A 23,678-nucleotide genomic window follows, 5' to 3' on the forward strand; every position below is an offset into this window, starting at 1 on the left:
AGACATTTGGGTAAATATATTTACAATGCTGCAGTTGGAAACCAGTTTCCAAAGTGAGAAACTAAACCCAGAAGCCACACAGGAAAAGATCGATCAATCTAGTTCAGAAAAAGGAAAGCATCCGTGTGGGTCAAATAAAGACAAAAGACTATGGAGGTCAAAAGACAAGGGGCAAATGGGAAGTCATATGTACAGCACCAGTCACAGACAAGAAGCCAATTCATTAACTCACGAAGCATTCAGATAACCCGTAAGAAAAAATTAAAATAACCAAATATAAAGATGTACCCGCAATGAGGGTAAGCAGCGTACACTGAAAGAAAGAGAGCCGATAAAAAGATTATTGGATTGTCATTTTTTAACCTCACAGATTGACCAAAATTGATATTGACAGTGTTTTATGAGAGCGACGTTTTTCTATTTTATTTACTCTCGCATTTGCTATTTAGATCGCATCTGCTTCTTGGGGATTGGAAACAATGATGTCAAGAACAATTTCGTAGTTAAATCCATCATTATTTCCTTAAATTCCTGAAGGATCACCAGCATTTGGCATCACATAACTGATCTTGTCTCTTGCAAAGGGATCAGAGCACACAGGCCCGAGCCAGGGTCACAGCACCGGGTTCGCAGCCCGCCCGGGAACAGCATCCCTGGATGCTGAGATGAAAAACATGGTAAATAATATTCAGTGAGTGTCCGTTATGTGTAAATTGTGTGCTGGGTACTTTTAAAAAATGTTATTTTATTTAAGACAGGATCTCACTTTGTCATCCAGGTCAGAGTGCAGTGGCTCGATCTTGGCTCACTGAAACCTCCGCCTTCCAGGTTCAAACGATTCTTATGCCTCAGCCTCCTGAGTAGCTAGAACTACAGGTATGCACCACCACGCCCGGCTAATATTTTTGTATTTTTAGTACAGACAGGGTTTCACCATGTTGGCGAAACTGGTCTCGAATGTCCTGACCTCAAGTGATCTGCCCGCCTCCGCCTCCCAGAGTGCTGGGATTGCAGGAATGCGTCACCACACCCAACCGCGTGCTTTTGAATATATTAGCCATCTCACTTCACAACAAGAAGAAATCAAGCCAGCATTTCCACCCCCATTGTACAGATGCAAAAACAGAAGATCAGAAAGGTTTAGTAATTTCCTTAGATTGCACAGCAAGGTAAGATGCAGGCCAATCTGGCCGAAAGCCTGTGTTCTTCTTGCCTCGCCAGTTGTCTGTTGAGGACAACATCAGGTAGTTGGTGTTGGACTTTGGAAGGATGGGGAGACTAGCAGGGAAGAAAGTCACTGCCAGGGAGGTGGAAAGACCCCCAAAGACAATTTTTTCTCTATTTATAATTCTCCCAAAGGTTGGCCCTGCCCCTGGGTGCCCTGATGCGTGTTCTTCAAGGGAACATTCTGCGTGGGAGGCTTAGAGGTCACCTCTGAGAGTTTGAACAAGGAATGGATGGATGATGAATAGCAATGGCTCTGCACTGCCTCCCTGTGCCTCATGACTTTTTAGGTGCATTTAAATGGGCCACCCGGGGTGACTCTAAGCTTTCATTGTCCACATGTGCATGCAAGCTTTCATAGAGCTCAGCAGCAGAAAAGAAGCTTCTCATTTCCCCTGCTCCCAGGGAATTCAAAACCCTTTCTCATCTAATTGCTCTTCTTAACCCTTCTAATTGTCATTGTTAAGTTGCTGTTCTTTCCCCTCTAAGCCAGCTGACTCATCTTCCCTGCCTTCATACTCCATCAGACCTCCCCACACCAGGTCACCTAATTAAGTATCCGTGTTCAGGTGAAAGTCTTCACAAGCCAAGAGCAGGCACCGTGTTACCTTTTCAATAAATTCTAAAGACCCAACACAGTCAGAAGGAGTTTGGGGGTTCAGAGTTGATTTTCTAAGAGGAGCCTCTATTCTCAACCACACCATGTCTCCAGAGCTGCATCCAGAGGAGATGAACTGTGGTTCTGTGTAAGCAGAACTGTGAACCAGTGTAAGAAGCAGGAGGAACCATCTGGCCGTCAGTGGCAGATAAGAAGTTTGCTTACTCTGCTCTTACTCAAAGGTGGTTACCAGTTAAAATTATCCCCCCAATAGTTGGCTATTTCTTTTCTTTTTGAGACAAATTTTACCATGTTGGCCAGGCTGGTCTCAAACTCCAGGCCTCAAGGGATCCTCCCACCTCGGCCTCCCAAAGTGCTGGGATTACAGGCATGAGCCACTGAGCCTGGCCCTACTTTTTGTATTTTTAACTAGAGATGGGGTTTCACTAGGTTGTCCAGGCTGGTCTTAAACTCCTGATCTCAAGTGATCTGACCGCCTCGGCCTCCCAAAGTGCTAGGATTACAGGCATGAGCCGCCACACCCGGCCCATAGTTGGCTATTGCTAACGACATGAATGCACAATGAGACGCAGTGTAGAAAGTATCAAATGACTTTTAAAAATGTAGATTCTTTGACCCCCTGCACAATTTTACTCCTACGAATTTATCTTAAGAAGATACTCCGATGTGTACAAAGATCTATCTATGTACAATACGTTCTTTGCAGCATCTTCTATGCGATTGGAGAAATGGAAGCCAACCAATTGCTCAATAAAAGGGACTGACCAAGAAAATGAATGTGGCTATTAACAACCGTGCTATGGGAAAGATAGTGACATGGCAGAATGGTCATAATGGACTAGTCTCAGGGGAGGGGCCGTGAATGGCAAGGAAAGCAGGTTAGAAAATAGTACGTGTGTTTATAAAGAAAAAGGGCCAGGAGGAGAGAGGAAGAAGGCTAGAAATCTATGCAGCAAAAATGTTAAAGAGTTTTCCTCCAGGATATAGAATTATGAGCAATTTTTCTTTTTTTGTGCTTTTTGGTTTTCCACTTTTACTGCATTGAGCTCCTTTGTAATTAGGAAAACCATGTCTTTAAAAGACGTGGTTCTGTGACAGGCCCTTTGGTTCAGGGTTCCGTAGTCACCACAGGCTGTGGTGGGAGCCTGGAGGTGTCTGCTCAGTGAAGGGCAGCTGTCAGGTGGGGTCGGGATGCAGGTGGTTGTGCAAGCGGCTCAGCTTGTGGGAGAGGCGAGCCTGGCTCACGGATTCTCTGCCCGTGATTACTCTTAGCCCCTGTCCGCCACTCCCGATCCCACAGTGGACAATCAGTATCCCAAATACCCAGGCTGTAAGACATAGTGTTTGATCAAAGATCGAGTTCCTCGGATTAATGCTGGGTTGAAAAATGACCCACGAGTCCCCAGAGACGGAGCAGAGCCGGAGCGGAGCTCAGAATTTATAACCCAGCCTCCCAGCGCTGGGCCTGGGCACCGCACAATTTTGACAGATGATTCTCATGAGAAACTTTCAGTTTCCATTTGATTATGGGCTCATAAACACAGATTGCAATTGAGCAGAGTTAGGGCTCTGCCTGGATTGGACCTGCCAGGGCTCAGGGAGCCTTTCTGGATGGCTCTGGCATGCCTGTCACCTGCTGGTTCTGAGCTGCTGCCTGCAGCTAAGCATGTGTGCTGATGTGGTCGCTGGACCTATCTGCATGCATCCCTTATGTGGGCGTCTGCCTCTCCCACTAGCCTGGGCAGGGACATGTCTTTCCAACGGCTCATCTAGTCCTACCATCTTTGGGTGGTAGTCATGCCTGCTGGTTCCAGGAGGTTTTAGCTAACTTTGGTTTGGGGTTCACCATCCTGCTTTTTCTTTTTCATTCATTCATTCATTCATTCACCATTTGACCTCATTGAGCAGCTGTCATGTGTCAGAACATGGACTTCGAAATACCAGATGGACCCAGGGATACCGAGAACAAAGTCTCACTGCTAGCATCAGAGGGGTCATCCTTAAGACAGTGTCACATGCGTTAATTTAGAAAAATATTCAGGGAGCTAAGAGAACACAGAGGATGAGCCCCTAAGCAGGAGGCAGAGCCCAGCGTGGGCTACCAGGAAGGGAGGTTGTTCACTTAATTCAACTCAATGAATGTCCAGAGTAGCTGCACTAGGCTAGACCCCCTGAGGATTAGACAGAGATATACAATGGCATAGGCTAGACCTCAAGAGGATTAGACAGAGATAGTGCAGTGCCGTAGGCTAGATCCCCTGAGGATTAGACAGAGGTAGTGCAGTGCCATAGGCTAGACCTCCTGAGGATTAAAGACAGTGCAGTGCCGTAGGCTAGACCCCCTGAGGATTAGACAGAGGTAGTGCAATGACGGTGTTCCTACTCCCATATTACTTACCATTGCTGAGTATTTCTTCCAGCATTCTAGGATAAGGCTGTTTCTTTCTCACTCTCCCGTGGGGGAAAATATTAGGAATTGCTTTGGGACCCTTGAGCAAGGGGACAAGACAAACCCACAGCAGAGTGATACCTGCAGGGTCTGGAGTCTTCAGCTGCAATGAATTCAACAAATGCTTCCTTACCCTGTGCCAGGCACTCTTCAAAGCACTGGGCGTGCAGGAGAGGCAAAGAGGCCATGTCCATATTTCACTGGGGAGAAAGAGAAAGAGACCATGGTCGAAGGAGCACGTGCATAGGGAACAGGTCATGTGCAGAGAAGTGCCAGGGAGACACTTCAGCCAGAGAACAGCTAAGAGAGGATGGAGGGCAAGTAAATGTTTACACACAGGCAGAGACCATGGCAGCTTAGGTTGTGGTGGCAACAGAGGAAGTGGCTGGAGGTGACCGGATGGTAGACGCCTTTTTAAAGTAGGGCTTTTAGAGTGAAGGGTGTGGGAGACAGGGAGGAGTGGAGGATGATTCCAAGGTTTTCAGCTTGAGGCCTGGGGAGTGAGTTGCCATTTACAGAGGCAGGGAAACCTGGGAGAGGAACAGGTTTGGGGGAAGCCCCTTCTATCCCATACCTGTGACACTGGACGGCCGTCCTAGGGGACTCTCCCATGCTCCACCCCTCACAGTTCCTGACCAGTGCTGTCATGCGCCCTGTCTTTTTGTGACCCCTGCATCAGCCTTTCTTCCTCGGCCGATGGACCATTTGCACCGCCCTCTGTGCTGCAAACACAGCAGCCAAGCTTTCTGTATACACCCTCTTGCTCAAGTCCAGTTGCCTCTGGGAGAAAACGCCTATTCTCACAGGGTTTCCTGCCTAACGCAAGCCACAGCACACTGCCACTCAGAGCCCGAGGTGACCTTCCGCCCCTGGGCACAGGAGTCAGGCGATGCAGCGCCCGCCCCGGGCCGGGAGGCCTGTGGCTGCTGCCGCCTCTTTGCTGTGCTGCACGTGGTGCTGGCTCCTTCTCCATAGAAACGTCCCGGCCCACCCAGTGGCTTGTGAGACCTCCCGCCCGGGGTCTGATCTGCAGCAGCCTCTTTTGTGTACCAGCTGCTGGGGCTGCCGCTCTTTCATCTCTGCTGGGAGGGCCTGGCTCCGCACCCTGAGCAAACACATCTGGACTTCTCCAGACCACATGACAGAAACAGCTGCTGCCAGAAAGAAAAGGACACAGCGGCCCTTTTGTAATCGCTCCTGATTGTCTCCAGCCAGAGGGTACTTGTGTTTTGGTCATGGACTTAAGGACTTCCAAGATGTTTCCAGGAGCATATGATTGCCCCGGGCCTGGCCCTGCCTTCTGTGGTCCAGGTGGCAGCAGGAAAGGGTAGAGGCATTGGGACTGAGCAAAGAGGCTGGTGTAAGTTTCTGTCCTGGGGCTTCTAGGATAGGACAGGGCACACAAGGTGGGAGAAGGAGGCGATGTGGCTGTCACCCGCAGTAGCCACCCACTGGTGTGGCTAATACCAGCCCTGGGCCCTGAGATGGCAGCCACCGCAGGCCCTAAGCCTAGGGCTGGTGCTGAATTTCCTGTCTCCTGTGCCCAGGACGGGAAGGTCACCTCAGGCTCTGAGCTAGAGTGTGCTGTGGCTGGCACTAGTCAGGGTCTGGTGGCTTCCATGGTCTCCTGTTGACTCCACCTGCCAGTATCTGCATCTCTTTGCCTGAGGGCTTTTTCTAAAGCTGTAAAAGTTTGCTTTGTCAGTGGCTTATGCCTATAATCCCAGCACTTTGGGAGGCCGAGGCGGGTGGATCATGAGGTCAGGAGTTCAAGACCAGACTGGCCAACGTGGTGAAACCCCATCTCTTCTAAAAAATACAAAAATTAGCTGAGTGTGGTAGCTCATGCCTGTAATCCTAGCTACTTGGGAGGCTGAGGTAGAATTGCTTGAACCGGGACCCGGGAGGCGGAAGTTGCAGTGAGTGGAGATCGCGCCACTGCACTCCAGCCTGGGCAAAAAAAAAAAGTTTGCTTTGTCAGAAGAGGGGAAATGAACACCCTCCCCCAGAGCACCCTCAGCTAGTGGCTGAGGGGATCGGGTGTATCAGTACCCCAGCTACCTTGCCCTCAGCAGGGAGGACTTGGAGGCATCTGTTCTACGGGTCTCGGGAGGACCCCGGAGTACCAAGCCCCAGCTGCTCGATTGGTCCCCTGCTCCTCCCGGGCTGCGTGTCCTTCCTGTCCCCTTCCACCTCCCTGACGGTGGTCCTGTATCTTCTAAAGGTGCATGGGATCCTCCTGTCAGGACCTGCTTGGGTGAGCCTGAACTAAGACCAGTGACACCAAATGTCTGTGGGTTTAGGGACTGTTTTTAGGGCAGTTCAACAGGTACCAAGAACCCGTGGGACCAACATATTAAAAGTGGAGCTGCTCAATAGTTTTACTTGGAATCAGCTTCGAATGTGCCTCAAGTTCAGGAAAAGTGCTCAAAATCGGCCCTTTATAAGAAGCAGCCCCACAGTCACTGAAGGGAGGGACCCTCCGTCTCCTTCATCTGCCTCCACACTGGAACATTTTAAGCCGTTTAAACCTCCATATTCCAGAGTCAGGGATTTGGGTTGAACCTAGGTAGCTATTTGGATATCATATAGGACTATTGAGACAAAGTCCAAGGGAAAAATGGAGAGATCCGGAGGCCTAGCCTCAGTGTGGTACGTGGACATGGTTCTTCACTGGCTGCTGTCACTGGTGAAATGGAGCTTCTGGGGTCCGGAATTCTTCACCTTCATAATTCAGCCAGTGTGATTGTTTTTGGGGTGATTGTGACATCAGCCACGGTTCAGTCATATCGTCAGGAAGGTCAATCTTTTCACTGACAACATGGGAACCACACCTCAGCGACTTAATTGCCACCTGCACCTCACCCACTCTCCCAAAGCTCACCTGTTCTCATGTGCCTGGATGGACTAGCTTTGTGAATATCAGCCGTGTGTTTCCACCACGAAAATCCACCCTCTGCATCCTTTATGGAGCCGACCTGAAATGGCCAACATGGAGGACCGGCCCCTTCCGGATCAGCTGAGTTTCGAATCAACATGATTTGAAAGAGCTGAGAGTCAGCACACACGCAATCTCTCATCAGCTGCTGGCTGGAAAGATAGATAATAAAGGATTCAGCAGAGCGTCTGACGTTGCAGGCTTTGCGACCTTGTGAGGCTTGGGAGAGGAGCCTGTTTCTCATTTGAACAGATGGGCCTTGTTTGCAAATACTTCCTCTGATACCCTAGAACACACAACATCCTGCCTGAGGTGGGTGGTTGTGACTGAAAAGACCAAACAGACCTCAAAGAAACACCTGCCACAGAAGTGACAGCTCTGACTGTGGAGCCGAGAAAGCTTCTGCATTGCTGCCTCTGTGTCTAAGGGTGGAATTCTTTTAATAAGCAGGCTAGAGTAAGGTTCAGAGAGCAAGAGAGAGAGCCAGGCTCCCCGCTGTCCTGCCGGAGAAGCTGGGGGCTGAGGCCTGATGGAAGAAAGGCGGGGCAGAGAGGGGCAGGATATCCAAGCATCCTTTTGGATGTCTCACAGCTGTGCTTGGTACTGGGCAGGGACAGACCGTTTCTCCAAGGGCTGAAGCTAGTCTGAGAAGGTATCTTTCCCTCCCAAGCTATCTCTTGGTCCCAGACTTGTCCAGTTGTCTTCCCAATGCCAGGCAGCCAACACGGTGCCCTCTTTGCAGTGAGTCTGTACGGCAGTTGCAGAGAGAGAGCCCTGTAGGCAATGCAGAGTGTTCCCAGTGTCATTCCCAGACGTTCATTCAAGCACAGCATGAGGCCAGGTTTCTGCAGAGAGAGACTCTGGGACTTCTGACACCCTCTGGGACGAGCGTGACAGATGCCAGTCAAGGATCTCACCAATGCATCTCCTGTGCCCCAGGCAGATGTAATCGCGATATTCAGGTTCAACTGGGACACGGCCTTGGAATCCTTCTTCTTACCCCAATCCAGCAGGCAGCCGTGAGAGCCGAGATCCAGAGCTGACATCCAAGATGCAGCATGCTTTCCACATCTTCCCTGGGGACTTACAGTTCAAAACTCATTCCTGGACACCAATAACCATGCAGCAGATATGCAGATAGCTCAATAGGAAAGCTTTTAGTGATCTATAACAGGAGATATAATCATTTACCCTGCCTAAAAGCTAAGGGTTTTCACCACACTGTGAGTTTTTGAAGCAGAGTATCACGTGATTCGTGTTCCTGAATTTGACACGGGGGAATCCTCATCTGAGTTGAGGAGGATATAGCAATCTTCACTAGCCATGCCCAGGGTGCCTCTGCCCAGGATACAGGATCTGGGCAGAGAACAAAGCACACAGGACGGATGTCTCCATCCTCGGGAGTGTCTCTCCTATCTGCGCCTACCCCTGTCACGCTCCTAAGCTCCCCTCAAGTAGGCGACCAGGCAAATTATCCTCTAAACTAGGAAAGGTACTATTAATAATTACATCACAATAACAGGTAAAAGGGGAGGTGTCCCAGGCAAACAGGAATGTAGGATCCCCATGCCCACAGGCCCTCGACTGTTGTATGGGAAGGTGCATCTGTGCGTGCCGGATGTGTGCGTAGGGGTGGGTGTGATTTGGTGTGTGTGCTATGGGGCACTGAGGGTAAAAGCAGGCCCTTCTCCTGCCTAGGGGATCAGTCCCCTCCTCAGCCCTGTGACCCTCTGGCTTCTCCTGACAAGGATCTCTCAGGTGTGAGAGTACGGATCGATGGAGCTCCTGGCTGAGCTGATGAGCCTCCCAAGGACTAGAGCAATTAATTAAGCCTCTTCCCAGCTCTCAGCCTAAGCCCCGTGCTGCTGCCAGGGCCTTTTAATTGCCAATGGAATGGGCAGCTGCCTTCCTTCTCTTAAAATCAACATCCTGCTCAGCAGTGCTAGGAGAGGGAGGCTGGAGAGGGTGTGGAGCTGGCTTGTCCAGCAATCCCTGCCTCCCATTTGGGGCAGGTCCCAGGAAATGCTTCCTTCCAATAGCTTCTTCCCTGCTGTGCCCACTTCGGGATCTTTTGCAGCCACGAGGGTGTTGACAAAATTCAGATAGTCACCCGTGGAAGAGAATTCTGAGATCTTAGAGCCCAGATGAAGTTCCCTGAGGGAAAGGGGCTTTCTGGAGCCTCAGGCTTCCTGGGAGAGGAAGGATGTTCCAGCTCTGGTCTTGGCCAATGTCACCACGGATGGACGAGACCCAGATCTAGGTGCCGCAGGTGCCATGGGCCATGAGACAGAGGGCTGCACACAGCACAGGCTGTGGAGTCCCGCTCTGAGCATCCCTATTAGAAGAACTAGGCAGGAGATTCTCAGGCCCAAACAGATGGAGCCCAAGGAACCTGGAAATCAACTGCATGAAGAGCCCTGGGCCAGGCCTTCAGGAGCTGGGGCCCAGGGGAATCAGGCTGCCCGGAGCAGCTTCCGTGAGAGCTGCCGGGGACACCGTGACCTTAAAGTTGCCTCTCAGCTCTGAGATTCTGGACTGTGATTCTGTGAGGGACTCAAACCCAGCATCCAACACTGAACAACGGCCGTGTTCTTGCCCTTCTCCACCCCAAGGAGGGAGGCAGTGGCACGGTTCTGTCCACACAGCCAACAAGGCGAAAATCACCTCTATTTGGAATGCATTAGGATTCCAATTTACAACAAATTTCCTTTCCCAAACTCGCTTGGCTTTGCAGACATGTGTCTCTGACAGCAGAACGAGGGCAGGGTCCCTACGTGCCAGGCCAGAAAGAGGCACCCAGCAAGCAGTCCTGAATTTTCAGGTGAAAAATCTGCTGTAGGCAAACTGGGAATGAATGCTGATGTAACTTGGCGTGTGTGTGCGTGTGCGTGTGTGTGATGAAAGGCATGCGTGGATTACAGGAGGCAGGGACTCTGGAGGCCCTGCCCAGGGATAGCAATTGAGGGTGATGATGTCTACTCATCATATACTCACGTTGATAACAGCCAACATCCCCCCTATACTTCCGGTGGCCCCATGATTTCCCGGAGCCCTTTGGTTTGTCTTGTGCTTGGGTAGATGCTACTAAGGTCCCGTCTTACAGATGAGGATGCTGAGGACCAGGGAAGCCCATTAATAAGGTCCTAATGCTGGGAAGTGACAAGCTAGGATCGGAAGCCTGCTGTCTGCTTTTGGAGGCCCAGTGCCGGACTGCCTGTGAATCTGACACACTGGGCAGAGTTGGGCTAAGCTAGGCCAGCTCCCAGAATGGGTGGATTTTAGCCCTGATGAGGCTAAGAAAGCTGCTGTGAGGGTGGTGTCCCACCCGCCCTTCACCATCCAGGGCCGTGAATCATGCTCCAGGCCTTGGGGCTACAGGATGGGTGTTGGAACATAGAACAGCTTTGCACATTTATTTGTGCTCCTGACAACATGAGCAGAGAAAGCAGCAGGCTATTGACTTACAGTCTGAGGGTCTGGGGTAGATGTCCCAGCACCGGATCAATACGGAGATCTGTCTTCATTAAGGTCCCGAGGCAGGGGCAAGACCCAGCCTGCTAAGCACCTTGGGTTCTGGAGTCATGGCTCTCTGCCAGGGCACCCCAGGCCAATGCAAGGTGCGTGAAGGTGGACTGGCCCGTAAGCAGCCATGCCAGGGGCACGGTCCTTGCTCCTTCTCTCTGAGAACTGCAGAATCAGCTCCTGGTGGTGGGTGGCCAAGCCTAGCTGCTGCCAGATGGGCATCAGGAGGGCAGTGAGCAGCACCCTGGGCACTCCCGTCTTGGTGCCCGGTGGCAAATCCAGACCTCTCAGGCTGATGCAGAGCAGGCCTGCCACCCTGTAGGAGTCCAGGGCAGCAGCTGGGGTACAGGGTGGTGTGTGGGGTTGTTTGGGAGGGGAGCTGGTAGAGGGTCAAGGAGACAAAGGGCTGTGTCAGATCTTCTGGCCAAAAGTGACAGAAGAGGCACCTCAAAATGGCTTCATGAAAACCAAAGGGAGGGTGTGTCTCTCAGTGGTTCCCTTTACTGAAATAGCCATGCCTGGCTGAAACCTGGGCCTGATGGTGCAACTGAGATCTGGTCTCCGGATTTCCCAGCTCTGCTTCCTTCTGCACTGGCTTCTGCTCAGGCAACTGGGGCAGGATGGCGGCCTGCAGCGCTGGCCCTGGGAGAAAGAGCGAGCTTCTCTTCCTCAACCAATACCAGCCCAGTTTGTGCCTGACTGAGTCACATGGGCATCCATGAACCAATCCTGTGCTCTGGGAGTCAAGAGTGGGGTCAGGCTTACAGGGGACATGTGGAGGATGATGTGTCCTAAAGCCCCAGAACAGGAATGGAGGCTGGGTGGCCCAAGGAACCGTCACTGCCCGTTAACAGGGACAGTATCAACCTGGATCGGCCTGAAAGTTCTTGGATGGAGGTGTGTCCAGGAGAAGAGAGGGAGGGAGGAAGGTGTGTGTGTGTGGATCAGTCAGTGACTACTGCAGACCCCCTTCAGAGACAGGGAGAACTCAGCACCAAGCACCAGGGTGTAGTCATCATGAGCCTGACAGCCCCTGGTCCCAGAAGGGCATCAGGTGTGAATCATGAGGTGCATGCACACCTGGGTGTGCAAGAAGGGAAAAGGGCACCCTTGCTCCCTGGAAACATCACCCACAGACGTTCCTGAACCCCATCCACAATAGCCAATATTTCCCTAGTGTGGTGGATGCAAGGCTTTCCACAGCTCAGTCTCCCCGGGCAATGAGTGAGGCTGATACCGCTGGGGTCTCTAACGGGTGAGGCCCTCCGGTCAGCACTCATGGCAGGTAAGTGGGCTGCCTGGGCTGGATTCTGGGCTCTGCCATTTACTAGCTGTGTGAACTTCAGATCACTTGCTCAAAAAAATTACAAAAACCAAAACAAACAACAACAACAACAACAACAAAAAACCCCTCCCGGTGCCTCAGTTTCCCCATTTGTAAGAGGCGCTGATAGCAGCACTTCCCACACCACGTGGCGAGGGTGAGGTGAGTTGGTGTGTGTGGCCTGCCGAGAAGGCCGCTTTATGTGTTGCATGGAAGGAGCTCTGGGGAGTCCTCCACTGCATCAGCTGCATCTGAGTGGGCTACCAGAGAAGGCACAGAGAGCCTTTTAGGACCCAGCCCTGGAAGTGGCAGCATCCCTCCTGCCCAGATTCCATGGGTCAGAATTCAGTCTCCTGGCCCCACCTAGCTGGGGGAGGGTAGGGAGGCACAGAAACGCAGACCGAGGAGGAGGAGAACAGGCATGTTGGGAACCATTCTCCACCCTCTGCCTCATGCTGGTGTCATCTAATAGACTAATGGTCAGGGACAGAGCTGGGCCCTTCCCAGCCTAGGTCCTCCTTCCCTCTGCTGCCCATCCCTTCTGCGATCTTGGCTCACTGCAGCCTCCGCCTCCTGGGCTCAAAAGCGATTCTCCTGCCTCAGCCTTCTGAGTAGCTGGGACTACAGGTGCACACCACCACATCCAGTTAGTTTTTTGTATTTTTAGTAGACACAGAGTCTCACCACGTTGCCCAGGCTGATGTCAAACTCCTAGCCACAAACGATCCTCCATTGTCACCCTCCCAAAGTGTTGGGATTATAGGCGTGAGCCATCAGGACTGGCCAGAATTTGCTTTTTTTTTTTCAGCTGTATCACTCTGTTGCCCAGGCTGGAGTGCAGTGGTATAATCTCGGCTCACTGCAACCTCTGCTTCCTGGGTTCCAGCGATTCTCCCCCCTCAGCATCATGAGTAGCTGGAATTATAGGTGTGCACCATGACACCTAGCTAATTCTTTTTGTAATTTTTTTTTTTTTTTTGAGACAGAGTCTTGCTTTGTTGCCCAGGCTGGAATGCAATGGTGTGATCTCCACTCACTGCAACCTCTGCCTCCTGGGTTCAAGTGATTCTCCTTGCCTCAGCCTCTCAAGTAGCTGGGGTTACAGGCACCCGCCACCACGTCCAGCTAATTTTTTGTATTGTTAGTAGAGACAGGGTTTCGCCATGTTGGCCAGGCGGGTCTTGAACTCCTAACCTCAGGTGACCCATCCGCCTCTACCTCCCAAAGTGCTGGATTACAGACGTGAGCCACCGCACCCAGCCTCTTTGTATTTTTTAAAAATAAGATGAGCTATACGCACTGAAATGTTTGAGAAGCACAGTGTTCATTATCAACCCCAGGGAAGGCTTCAGTTCCCCCAGTCATGCTGAGCTTCGACTGGAGTTCCAACAACTAAGAGAAAGAGCCTCCTGTGACACAAATCAGAGGGTTAAGATCCATTGCTAGCACCGTGCTGTCCAGTGCAGCAACCATGGGTCACGCGTGGCTATTAAGGTTAAATGTGTATCAATGGAGATGAAGCACAGTGAAACATTTCAGTGCTTCAGCCACACAAGTCACATTTCAAGTGCTCAGTAGCCACATGTGGTGTGTGGCTCATATATGGGCAGCACAGATTACAGAACAATTCCCTCATCACAGAAAATTCTACTGAGCAGTGTTGGTCTAGTGTCTGACAGTGTGGTCATGTGCAGAGAAGGACCCAACCCCAGCTTTGCCTGAATGGCAGCTTCCCTCTTTGGTGGCAGGGGATGGGGGTGTAGGTGGTGGACAGGAAAGTGACAGGTGTGTGAAAACTCAGATGTGTGGGATTTGGATGGGGAGGGGCACTGCAGCCCCAGGAAACAGCTGCATGAGTGAGAGACCATCTGGTCAAAATCAAGGCTTTTGTTAGTTCACGTGAGACGCACTGGCAGGACGTCAGAGATCATTTAGCCCAAATCTCCCCCTCCCCCTCCTGTCACCCATTTAATAAACCAAGACCTAGAAGTCTAGAGAAAAGTGCATCGGCTAGACTTGAAGTTGGGTTTTGCACTCCAAGCTCAGTGTTGGATGTACTCTGCTCATGGGACAGTGAGACGAGCTCTGTGCCTGCAAAGAAGATTTCAATGAGGCGAGTGTGAGGTGCTGGAAAAGACATCATGTGAGAGAGGGCCAGGCAGGAGCCCAAGACCTTGCATCTGTAGCCTTGGTGGGAGGTGGGCAGAGAGATCTGGGGGATGCACTGGGAAAGAACATTTCGGGGAGGAGCAGAAGGGATGGGCAGCAGAGGGAAGGAGGACCTAGGCTGGGAAGGGCCCAGCTCTGTCCCTGACCATTAGTCTATTAGATGACACCAGCATGAGGCAGAGGGTGGAGAATGGTTCCCAACATGCCTGTTCTCCTCCTCCTCGGTCTGCGTTTCTGTGCCTCCCTACCCTCCCCCAGCTAGGTGGGGCCAGGAGACTGAATTCTGACCCATGGAATCTGGGCAGGAGGGATGCTGCCACTTCCAGGGCTGGGTCCTAAAAGGCTCTCTGTGCCTTCTCTGGTAGCCCACTCAGATGCAGCTGATGCAGTGGAGGACTCCCCAGCCCTAGAAGGCCGCAAAGATACTGGAAGGGAGGTGCCTTGTCCCCAGAAGACTGGGAGGAGTGGAACACCCAGCCAGCCCACTTTAGGCTATTACTATAAGAAATTAAATCTGTATAGTGTTAAATCATAGAAAATTTGGGGGATGTTTGTTATAGCAGCTGTTCTATCCTGGCTAATACACTGCATGTGCTCTAAAAATTTCATCTCTTCACCTTGCCCCCATAGCCTTTGCAAGATGTTTGTAGGTCACTGAAGAGGCTATTCTTTTCCCTTCCCCCCCCCGTCTCTCTGTTCTCACTTCTTCCTGTCTAGGAGTTCTGTAGTCACCTCCAATTGGCCCTTCAAGTTCCCCAATACAGATGCAGTTCCTATGAAGGTGACCCCAGGTTATTGCCATATTCATGGGGTTATCAGAGTTATGGCAGGTCCTAGAACAGAGGAAGTCCCTGCCCACCACTTCCTCGAGGAAGCCTTCCCTGCATGTTTGGGTTAGGAACCATCCTGTGCATTCGCATAGAATATAGCCAATGATGCCCACCTTCATGGTGGCCTGCTGTATCGTAACATATAAACTCAGCACTCAATTGTGATTTAGTTGTCTCACTTGTCACTCTACTGTGGAATCCTAGAGAACTCCATCACTCCTACTGTGAAGCAGCAAGAGCCAGACATGCAGATACCCACTGTGGGAGGCAGCTTCTGATATGGCCTCCAAAGAAGGCCCCTCCTGTGATTCATGCCCTTGTGTGATCCTCTGCCCTTTAGTGTGAAACAGACCCACTGAGTTGCTGCTAATGAACAGAATACAGCCACAGTGCCAGGAGATCAGGCTTTTAAAGACTGGCTTGTGGTGTCTCTTGCAGGTACTCTGTCCTTCCCTCTCTTGCCTGATCAAGATATACTCTTTGATGAAGGAAGTTGCCAAGTTGGAGAGGCCCATGTGGCAAGGAACTGAGGGTGGCTTCTAATCACCACCCAGGAAGGAAATAAATCCCTGAGTCCAACAACCCACGAGGAATGGAATCCAGCCAACAACCACAGAATGAGGTTGGAAGTGGATCGGCTCCAGTTGAACCTTCAGATGAGACCTCGGCCCTAGTTCACACCTTGATTCCAGCCTTGTGAGAAACACTGAGGACCCAATTAAGCCATGTCTGGGTTCCTGACCCCCAGAAACTGTGAGATAATAACTGTGGGTTGTTATAAGCTAATATGTTATGGGGTAACTTTTATGCAGCAATAGACAACTAATAAACCAATGAAGAATATTTTAATGAAGGAAGGAAAATTGGTCCTCACTCAAGCAGTAGGGTAATTGGGGTTGGGTTGGTGGCAATGAGGGACATGGAAGAGAACAATGACATGAAGGTGAAACTTGGGTGAGGACAGGGAGTGACCGGATGACCACCAGGACCTTCTCAGGTGGGACTGCCAAGTGATGGCCCTGGGGCCAGCTCCTGAAGATCCCTAGGGCCTCAGGTGTGTGACAGCTCTCCTCAATCTCTGCTCCTGAGGCTGACAAGTCCTCACACTCCACATTCTGTCCACGCAGCCATAAATATTAAAACATGCCAGAATAGAGATTGCAAAATAGGGCTGTGGGCAAGATACAGCTCTGAACGGGGGAGAGGAAACGAGAATGACTTTCTCTCTTCCGATTCCCGCTGCAGTCTGTTTATTGCAGAAGGCACTGTGGGAGATAAGGAGCAGGCCACTTGTGCCCTGCAGGCTGTGCAGGAGGCCGTTCCATTGAGGGTTATGGGGGGGCAGAGTTGGGTGTCACCTGGTTCTGGGTCTGGGCATTCTTCACGAGGCTGTCTGAGGAGTCAGAACTCCCCAGACCACCCCAGGTGCTGCTATTGAGGTTCAAGCCCTCTGGGGTTCAAGCCCTGCTGGTCCCACACTGGGGCAAAAACAAAAAATAAAACAAAATGAAATAAAAAGAAACAAGCAGGCAAAGTGCTCCTGTGCGGGTAGGTGTGGGGTGGGTTTGGGGCTCCCCAGCCCAGAGTCTGAGCACTACAGCTGACAGGCAAAGTCCCCTTCATTCCTCCCTGCTCCTCTGTCTCATACCTCAAGTCTGCCTGTCCATCCAGTCTTCTCCAGAAACTTCTTCCCTGTCTGCCGGCTTCTTCTGCATTCCTGCCACCAGCACTCTCCTCTGCTCACTGTTCGTGATCTCCCCAACCAATGAGGATCATTTCCCCATTTAAAATCTCCTGTTTGTTTCAAATCATGGAAGAACCAAGTCTGGAACTGTTGGCCTGGCCTGCAAACCCTCAGGTACCCCTCTCTACCACGACCTCCAAGCCCCACCCCGAGCACCCACTCCTTGCACCCGTTTTCCTGCCTGCCCTCTGCCCAAATGCACCCTGAGTTCTTGTCTTTTTTTTTTTTTTTTGTACTCTTCCTCCAGCCTGGCAGATCCCAACCCGCTCTCCCTCACATGTCTTCCCGTGAAAATTATATCCTTCTTCAAAACGGAGGTCCAATCTTACCTCTCAGCAAATCCATCCCTGGCAATGGAAGCCCTAAGCACTTTCTCTGTCCTCTGAACTCATACAATTTTAGCCTGTGCAATTCATTTGTTAATTAATCATGCACGGTGCTGCCTTGAGACATCATTTTTTTCCTCCTATTGCCTTGTGCTGATAGTTAACTCTCTGAGGGTGATTTAAAATTTGCTTATGTCTTGGCTTCAGGCCCCCTGTGACAACCTTGGGCACAGATGCCACGGCTTTATACTGCTTGCAGCCATTTCCCAGGGAGCCCAGCACTGAGTGAGGCGCCTTCTAGGACTGCAGAGTGTTTTGCTGGTTTTTATCCTCTCCTTCCATAGGTCCTGGGACACTATTCTGTTTCCCCATTTATTCATTCACTGATGTCTCCTTTAAGGGGGCATGTTTCACGCTTGTCCTTGAATGGAATTTCCTTGGGGTTGGTCCTGATCCCCCTGTCTTTCTCCTGCTCCACTCTCGCCCTGAATCATCTCAGCCAAGTTCATTCTTCCCACTGCTGCTTGCATGCTGCTGGCAATCAGTGTCTCCGCTCATCACTGCTTCCCGAAACTGCAGGTCTCTATCCGATCCGTCAAGCTGCACAATCCATAGTCACCTCCAGCACAAGGGGCCCAAACAGAACCTGCTGTGTGCAGTTGCCAGTGCAAAAAACTGCAAACCAGGAGACTTAAAACAAGGGATTTATTCTTTCACGGTTCTAGAGGCTGGAAATCCAAAATCGAGGTGTTGCAGAGCAGTGCTCCCTCTGAAGGCTCCGGGGGAGGATCCCTCCTTGCTCCTGTGGTTCCGGGCAATCCCTGGTGTCCCCCAGCTAGGGGCTGCATGGCCTTCGCCTCTGCCTCTATCTTCACAAGGACTTCTTCCCTGTGTGTCGTTCTGTGTCTTCACATGGCCTTTTAAGGACATCAGCCTTTGAGTCTCCAGATTTAGGGTCCACTGTAATCCAATATAACCTCATCTTAATTACAGCTGGAAGACTTATTTCCAAATAAAGAGGTTCCAGGTGGACATGCCTTTAAAGGGTCGCGAGTCATCCTGGGACACACTTAGCTTGCCCTAACAAGTTTTATTTTGGTAAATTGCATGCCCTCCCACCGCCTCCAGTCACCCAGACCCAAGAAACCTGGGGCTTATGCAGGTTTTCCCCTCTCCATTTCTCATTCTCTACTCCAGTTGTTTGTGACACTCTCTGGCCACACCCTCCTATCCCTGGCCTCCCCTCTGACTTTTGCTGGTGGCCCCTACCTGTATGGCTTAGGTCAGTGTCGGCCAAACTTCTTTTCATTATTCCGTATCAAGAAGTCTTTTCCTAATTGCCTGCTTCCCCTATGAAATTGCAACGCCACAGAAAGACTGTGTCTCTGTTTCTATGCTGTGTGTATTTGTGTGCCTTTAAACATAAAGGGTAAGATTCTAGCACCCCCCCACCCCCAAACCAATTTTGCCATTTTGGGGGTGATGTCACCCCCTTCCGGAATGCATGGTCTGTGACAACAGCCTCCAAGGTGATCTCCCTCCCCCTGCTCTGGTCCCACCCCTCCCCTCACCCATGCAACTTTTCTGCTTTCATCAAACAGAAAAAGGAGCTTGCTCCACCTGAAACACTTTGCCCTGAAAGAATGTCCAGACCTCTTGGGGCAGTGTCCTTCTGTATCCAACGCAGCCCATGGCCCTTCCACCCGTGCTCCAGCCACACAGAGAGCAGCTGCATTCAGGCCTCCGTGCCTGCTTCTGGGACACCACCTGCCTGCACCGCCCCCACCTCTTGCTTGCATATTCAGTTTGAATTACATTTCAAGATGCAGGTTGAGGGTCACTATGATGAGAAGGTGCTATCCTACCAACCCCAGGAGACTGGATGCTCATCCATCCCCACTTGCCACGCACTCAAAGGTTAAGATGCACTTCTTCAAAACCATGTCTGCACAGGTAGAGCAGGTGGTTGGAGGAGGGGGCAACAGGGAGAGGAAGGGGAGGACAGAGCTTATTCACCTGCAGCTGGTGCCCACGGAACTTGGCCAGCCTCCCACAGTGGAACTTGTGGCATTGCCATCTGTTGGCCTGGCTCAAATGTCTGGAAATTGGGGACTGTTTCTCACCCATCTCTGTCTCTCCAGAGCCTAGCCAGATGCAGTGGGAACCCAGTGAGTGTTTTGCTGGATGAATGAATGAATGAATGGATGATTAATGGGTTTCTCTGGACTGTGTTTCAGCTGCCCAGCCACCTCACGTGAACTCCACCGTCGCTCCCTGTTGCCAGGCACCTCTAAAGGCTGCCTGGTTTCTACCTGCCCAGCTCCTCTGCAGGCCACCGTTTCCTCCTCTGGGAGGGGTCACTACGCAGGCCCCTGATCCCACACTCCCGGTTGCCTTCTCTCTATGTTGAACTCTGCTCCTGTGGCCCTGGCCTGCCTTCTCCTCCTCTTCACTCACTCTTCACCTTCAAGCTGAGTCCCATGATGGCTTCCTGCCCCACCCCCCTTACTCACCCCTTCTGCTCCCAGGCCATGTGTGTGCCATCTTCAGGTGAACGGCTCTGCCCACCACCTCCTTGCCCCGTGGCACCCCCTCCAGGCACCCTTTCCACCTGTAAGGATGTGGTAAAAAGTGCCTCTTGGTCTGGCGGAGTGGCTCGTGCCTGTAATTCCAGCACTTTGAGAGGCTGAGGCAGGCACGTCACCTGAGGTCAGGAGCTCGAGACCAGCCTGACCAACACGGGGAAACCCTGTCTCTACTAAAAATACAAAAATGACCTGGGTGTGGTGACGGGCACCTGTAATCCCAGCCAGTAGGGAGGCTGAGACAGGATAATCACTTGAACCCAGGAGGCAGAGGTTGCAGTGAGCCGAGATCGTGCCACTGCACTCCAGCCTAGCGTGACAGAGTAAGACTCAGTCTCCAAAAAGAAAAAAAAATAAGTGCCTCTTAATCTTTGAGTGCGTGTGTGTGTGTGGCAGGTGGGGCAGGCAGGAAAGAACAGAGAGTTCACAAGACCCTGGGTCTGGTCCTGGGTCTTAGCAGGACCTTGAGGAAGGGGCAGGTGCGCTGGCCCCACTCACGTCCCCATGCAGGGAGGTGGCTGGGAGTGAGGCGGACACTCACAACCCACAGCAGACTTCACAATGTACAGTCAGGCCATCTGTCCAGGCTTGGGTTCTTGGGACAGACCATAGACACAGACCAAAACACCCCGGGGAGAGGGCAGAAGCCCCAAGACCCATGGGTAAATGTCAGGTGATGTGGTTTGCATCTGTGTCCCCACCCAAATCTCAGGTTGAGTTGTAATCCCCAATGCTGGAGGTGGGGCCTGGTGGGAGGTGACTGGGCCATGGGGGTGGATTCTCACGAATGGGCTACTGCCATCTGCCTGGGTGCTGTTTTTGCGAAAGTGAGTTCTCGTGAGATCTGGTTGTTTAAAAGTGAGTGGCACCTCCTCGTTCTCTCTCTGGGTCCTGCAACTGCCACGTAAAATGCCTGACCCCGCTTTGCCTTCCGCCATGAGTAAAAGCTTCCTGAGGCCTCCCCAGGCGCAGACGCCACCATGCTTCCTGTACAACCTGCAGAACCGTGAGCCAATGAAACCTCTTGTCTCCATGAACTGCCCAGGCTCAGGAATTTATTTATAGCAGTGCAAGAACAAATACCTCAGAGCAGCGGCAAGGTGAAGGCAAGTGCCCTTTCAGGAGGCAGATGGGCTTGGTAGGGAGGATGGACAAGGATGAATAGGAGAGAGGGGACCGCCATGTTCAATTGGGACAGAAATGGAAGAACTGTCCATTACCTGATCACCACCTCCCTTCCAGATGTGCAGCCCTGTCCACTGCATGAGGGCCTCCCTTGGGGAACCAGGGTCTGGTCTGCTCAGACATATCTGCCAGCGCTGGTGGCCACGACCAGTGCAGTTCTATACCCTGGTGTGAGTTTCCTGCAACTGTGGTAACACAGTCTTACACGCAAAGTGTGTGAAAAACAGAAATGTATTCTGTCACAGTTCTAGAAGCCAAAAGTCCAGAATAGTCTCAATGGGCCCAAATCAAGGTGTCAACAGGGCCTGTGCTCCCCTGGAGGCTCCAGGGAAGCGTCTGGGCCTCCTGTCCTCCGGCTTCTGGAGGTGGCCAGCATGTTTTGGCTTGGGGCTGCTCCTTTCCAGCCTCTGCCTCTGTGGACCCCGCTGCATTCTCCAGTTCTGTCTGGGGTCCTCTGCCTTGGTCTCGTGAATATAGATGGGGCCCACTCAGATAATCCGAGATAACCTCTCCTCCATTTTTAGAACTTAAACTTAATCACATCAATAAAATCCTTTTCTTGCCATATAAGGTTAACATTCACAGGCTGTAGAGATTAGAACGTGAGTATCTTTAGGGGGCTGTTATTCTGCCTACCACATCCCCTTCAGTCTTTATGAATGATGTGAGTGCCTGTCAATCACAGATCCAGGGATGGAGGTGGAGATATGTCTGGTACCCACTATCTCCTGCACCTGTGCTCACCGGCAAGGTGCAGCTTAGCTCCTCCTTCCCCTCCTCTCTTCTCCCATACTTGGGGAACCAGAGGACTATTTGGGTTTGGAAATCATGCTCTGCATCACTTGAGGAAGCAAGTGTGAAACCTCAGTACACCTGTCACTCAATGAGAAGAATTTCCCTCGGGCCGCTGGCTTGCATGAGAATGAATTGTAGTTTGCTGACATGTTGAGTCTCTGATCCCTGTCTCTTGGTTGGAGATGATGGGCACATCACGTCAGGAAGCAGGATGGGGGGAATGAGGACTCAGGCCTATTGTCTCACTGCACATTCACAAGGGAGGGAACTGTGCTGGCCACAGCTGGCTCCTGGAGCTATCAGATCAAAGAGAAGGACTGGATCATTCTAAGCAACCCCCTCATAGCTCCAGCCTCACTGATCCTGGATGGTTACGATTCAGAGGAGAGGAGGGCAGACTGGCTGATGATCCTCCTCCCCGGAGACAACCAAGGGCAGCTACAGAGATGGCCAGTCCCTTCCTCCATGCAGCCACTGAGATGGCCAGTCCCCCACTCCACAGAGCCACTGAGATGGCCAGTCCCTTCCTTCATGCAGCCACTGAGATAGCCAGTCCCCCACTCCACAGAGCCACTGAGATGGCCAGTCCCCCAGTCCATGCGGCCACTGAGATGACCAGCCCCTCCCTTCATGCAGCTTCTGAGATGGCTAGTCCCCCATTCCACGGAGCTACTGAGATGGCTAGACAATCCCTCCATGCAGTTATAGAGATGTCCAATCCCTCACTCCATGCAGCCACTGAGATGGCCAGGCCCTCCCCGCACACAGCTTCTGAGATGGCCAGCCCCCATCTCCATGGAGCTACTAAGATGGCTAGCCCCTCCCTTCATGCAGTTACTGAGATGGCCGGACCCTCACTCCATAGAACTACTGAGATGTCCAGCCCCTCACTCCATACAGCTTTTGAGACGGCCAGCCCCTCCCTCCATAGAGCTACTGAGATGACCAGCCCCATGCAGCTTCAGAGATGGACACACTCTCACTCCATGCAGTTTCTGAGATGGCCAGGCCCCCTCTCCATGCAGCCACTGAGATGGCCAGACCATCGCTGCATGCTCAGGACTAGGTATGGAAAGACAGACAGCAACAGAACGCCACAGTTTGAGGAGAGGGGGAGTATGGGGAAGAAAGAACAGCTGCAAGGTAAGGAGTACCGAGAGTGTGTGATTTAGAGTTGAAAGAACTGGGTGCAGACCCCAACTTCCCCTGATTCTGTGTGACCTTGGAGAACTCACCTAACTTCTCTGAGTCTCCGTCAGCTCAACTGCAACTGGGGAATACAATCTCTGCCTTATAGGGTGGTCATAAAGATCAATGGGATGAGGCACGTGGATGAATTTTATAAATGCTCTCTACTTGCAAAGAATTTTTGCTATTCCAATCTCCATATCCTACCTGCTAAGGGTTGCATAAACTCACTGTGGCATTTAGCAGTTTCTCGAACTGGACAAGGGTTGGTGACTTTGCAGCTCCAGACCTTGAGGGAGTGGAGGGGGACTGGCTGGACAACATGGGGAAAACTGAAATTCACTCACCCGTAATGAATGGATGCGGGGAAGCAGAGGCTTCCTAAACTGACTTAGCTGCTGTTTGTTATTCTTGGGAGGAAAATCCCCAACCTGCTTCTGCTTGAAGCCGGGCTGTCTGGAGTGATGTCTTGACAGGATGATGGATGGTGACCAGGCAGAGTTTGTGACACCAAAGCACAGACTCTGCATTCTTTATCTGGAGCCGCCGCCGGCGGAAGGCTGCAAATAAGCAATCCAGTTACAGGAACCCCTGATAAAATTCCATTATGGGCCCCAGAGACAATCACACTGGATTCAACAGCGGGGAGGCTGGGAGGGGAGGCGCATGTTGGGAACAGGGCACTGTCACCGGGGAAATTTTCCCTGGGCCTGGAGGCTCTCACACAGGGAATTCCACAAAAGTTGGAGATGCAAACCATCTCTGACATCCAACTGTCTT

General features: G+C 51.6%; 1 long non-coding RNA gene across 1 annotated transcript; it reads right to left on the reverse strand.

Moving 5' to 3' along the window:
- Positions 1-343: 343 nt before the first annotated feature.
- LOC108309358 lies at positions 344-7,433 on the reverse strand. The gene is made up of 3 exons (XR_001827301.2): positions 7,177-7,433; positions 4,426-4,492; positions 344-660 (listed from the first exon to the last, which is right to left on the reverse strand). It is a non-coding gene; the product is annotated as an uncharacterized LOC108309358 (long non-coding RNA).
- Positions 7,434-23,678: the final 16,245 nt, after the last annotated feature.

The sequence above is a fragment of the Cebus imitator genome, unplaced genomic scaffold (assembly GCF_001604975.1).
Source record: "Cebus imitator isolate Cc_AM_T3 unplaced genomic scaffold, Cebus_imitator-1.0 Scaffold93, whole genome shotgun sequence".
NCBI lineage: Eukaryota > Metazoa > Chordata > Mammalia > Primates > Cebidae > Cebus > Cebus imitator.